The 3,503-nt window shown below is 42.0% G+C and overlaps 1 pseudogene across 1 annotated transcript; it reads right to left on the bottom strand.

Moving 5' to 3' along the window:
- Positions 1-494: 494 nt before the first annotated feature.
- LOC147615171 (uncharacterized) lies at positions 495-2,258 on the bottom strand (annotated as a pseudogene). Its single transcript, XR_015262705.1, has 5 exons — positions 1,539-2,258; positions 1,281-1,379; positions 1,068-1,193; positions 694-959; positions 495-577 (listed from the first exon to the last, which is right to left on the bottom strand). The product of XR_015262705.1 is annotated as an uncharacterized LOC147615171 (transcript).
- Between the last annotated feature and the right edge of the window lie 1,245 nt (positions 2,259-3,503).

The following is a 3,503-nucleotide window of genomic DNA, read 5'->3' as shown; positions in this document are numbered from 1 at the left end:
ATGTGTCATGTAACTTCTGATATCATATAATTTCTCCCTCTCTATGAGTTTTGCCTTTAAGTCCTATTATGTGGTTGTCATCCGTCTATGTCATTCCTATGAGGCATGCATCACATCAGTGTGAGTTCACCTTTGAGTGATTTATCCCTCAAAAGGAATTTCACAAATGTTTCGATGAAGTTTCAATACTACTACAGCCCTGTCAAGATTGGACATGGGAGAAGAGGTGAGTGTCTGGTGACCAGAGAGATGCTTTTAATTACAAGCTTATTTTTGGCTCCTCAAAAGAAATACCCAGAGATTTCTGAAGTGACCAGAATTTAGCAAGATATCGACAACAGATATCATCCACAATTAGCAAGGGCTAAAACAACCATTCAAATTGAAGCAAAGGCAGATCTCCTCGCTCCATTCCTGACTTGCAAAAAGCAACATTGAGGCTAGCTCTGTAGCCTTTCTCAGAAAAGTTTATTTGAAATTATTGAGCTTAGTACTTTTTCAATAATCCATTATTATGAGCTGGTTTGCAGAGTTACAATTGAAAAATGTCCCCTCAAATGCTCTGATGAAAAAAACACTGGAAACTTTTGTGAGGTGAGTAGGTGGGTAAGTAGGAACTTATTAAGAAAACTTGTAGATGGGCAGTTCTAAGAAGACATTTATCAGTCATAGACAAAATTGTGTGCCACTTACCTTCCCCATGTTCTTTGATGCAAACGGTTTGTTTAGAATAATGAATTGTTAAGCATGTGTCTCAAGGAATTCGGAGAGACTGAATTCACTTCCTCGTCCTCTTCCATGCTCACAATCTATTTAGACCCGGGTGTCTTTCCATTCCTCAAGCTTCTGTAGCAGAAGCAACGACTGACTTTCTACATCTGAGCTGCTGGAGGATCCCTTGACAAGGGACTTGAGTAAAACTTCTGCCCCTGTTGCGTGCAATGCCTCCAATGCCACATCTTTTGCATGGAGTCAACAGAAGAAAGTCAGTTGTAAGAGCCATAAAAGCCTCCACTTATAATGAATACATGTATGTGGTGTCAAAAGAAGAAGAGAAAAAGGCATACCACATTGACACAGTGACACAAGGGCTTTGACAGCTTCAAAGCGAGTTTAGTCGTCAGGGGCAAATTCTAGCATCTTTGCAAGCTCTGTGACTCCCCCTGCTTCCACAAAACTCTTTCTTCTCCTGTCTGTTAAAATAATAGTCTAGAAATTAAAAATTGAGAAAGGAGCTCAAAACTAATCATAAACAAGATGGTATAACGACAGGAAACAACCATTAGTTGCAATCAAAGATATCCTTGAAGCACCACTTCGTTTCATGAAGGGGTCTTCCAGTCGCACTAAGGCAACAGACTGCCAAATCAAGCTATCACCTGCAAACCAAGGGTTTTAACAAGACTCCCACATCCACAGGGCCGGCAGCCTACAAACTTCTCAATTATTGAAAACTAAAAATGAGAATTTTATTTGAAACAACATGCATCAAAAAAGCAGACCTCAGCAGCATTCATTGGAAAGGTTTCCTACCCTACCCATGATGGGAAACATGTTAAAGCTGACATAAGTTATTGTCACTGCTGCCAATAGCTTGACCAACCAGCCGACCTTTTTCACCACTTCCGACTCATCTGGCATGTTTTCTGCAACTTCCAAAATCAATGAATCTCTGTTAAAACAATAATAATGCATTTTTTGAAGCAGTAGCCACCAAAAGAACGATTTGCTGCACAAACAAACGATTTGCTGCTTTTCTATGTGGAAGTGATGGCATGACCATTTTATTATAATCTTGGGGATCCAACCTGCATCCACAAATCAACACAAGTACGCGTATGCACACAGAAACGCACGAACACACGTACACACATGAGCACTAAACAATATACATAAATAGATATACTTATGGAAAGTTACTCACAATGCTTCAAATCATCAGCTCCATCATGCATAGCATAGAATACTTGCTATGGCATCCCCACTCACGCCATCAACTCCCAAGAGTACTTCATGTTAGTAATACATGGTAGATTAGGTCTCTCTCTCGCGACCGTGTATTGAGCATGAAGAGGAAGTAGTTTGTGCATGGGTTTAAGTCTTTGATTAGGCACTAATCACAATCAACGCTTCCAAAAAGTGGTCAAATAGGAAGTGAACTCCATGAAATGATCTTCACATCTCCTAACAAAGACTGAAAAGCAATCCTAATACTGACTCCAAAGCTCAACCGCTTCGAGAACTGCTAAATGATCTTGGTCTTTCCATCACCATAGATCGGTTGTGATAAAATGTGTGGTCACCACGTGATACCATCCTTCTCCGCAGTAGAACACAAAGCAGCCATAGCATCTCCCCTGAGTGATGGGAGCTCGCCATGTAGTTGAAGGTTATCCTGAATCTGCAGCTGTCGGGTCGAGGGATGAGGCCTCTCAAATCTTGGGCATTTGTCTCTCCGAGGGGATCGTGCATGCTCACTACTGACACTCCATGTACATGTGACGATATCACACATCTGTGTAGGCTGTCAGGGGGCTGTCAGGGACCTGGCTGGTCCTGCTGTTGCTCCTGTCAGGCCACTATAGTCGAAGACTGACCCAAAGAAATCTGTGATGCAGGTCTTCAAGGCACCATGCTAGCTCCGTCTCTCAGAGTGCTGCCTAAGCATGACCTCTCTCTCAAGCTACGATAAATACATGCCTGAACAGATTGGCAGTGCATAGAGCGTCCTCAAATCATGATATTATCACTGATGATACACAGCAAGCCATCTGTTCCCCACTAGATCCAGATCATCCAGGCAGAGATTGCTGCAGCTCCTATGATGATGGAGGCCTTGTTCTAGGCAATCACTTGTATACATAGGGTGAGGGAGATGGATCCACTTCAACTCCCCTGACTTGCACTATAGTCATCACAGCAGATAGCAGCCAGAGGAGAGCATTCTGGCGGTCATAAGGACATCAACTCAACTTTGGAGAAGTTAGAGCGGTAGTTTTATTGGCCCAAAATGAGGGGAGACATGTTCACTCATGTGCAGCACTGTTTGGTTTGTCAAAAAGTGAAACCTCCTCACGAGAAGAAGACAAGGTTGTTACAACCTTTACCTATTCCCGAAGAGACTTTTCAAGATATCTCGATGGATTTTGTGATGAACCTATGTCCCAATCTAGGTAAGTGTAATATGCAATGTTTGACGATTGTTAATCATTTTAGCAAGCTTGTTCTGCTTATTCCTTGCAGGGCTAACTAAGGTTAGTGCTGGAGATGTTGCTAGGTTGTTTATCAAGCATTGGTACCCCATAGGTGGCATACCTAGGACCATTGTGTCCGATTGAGATACAAGTTTACCGGTCATTTCTCGAGATAAGTGGATAAGATAAGTGTGCCATGTGGCATCCACTTATTAGAAGTGACATTTGTATGGGTGAAAAGATAAGGCTACAAGCCTACAAAAGCATTGTACTTGGTGAGTATCAAACACATCTATCAATCAATCTAAT

The sequence above is a fragment of the Cibotium barometz genome, chromosome 40 (assembly GCF_041138505.1).
Source record: "Cibotium barometz isolate CiBa-2024 chromosome 40, ASM4113850v1, whole genome shotgun sequence".
Classification (NCBI taxonomy): domain Eukaryota; kingdom Viridiplantae; phylum Streptophyta; class Polypodiopsida; order Cyatheales; family Cibotiaceae; genus Cibotium; species Cibotium barometz.
This window is presented reverse-complemented; position numbering and strand designations above follow the sequence as displayed.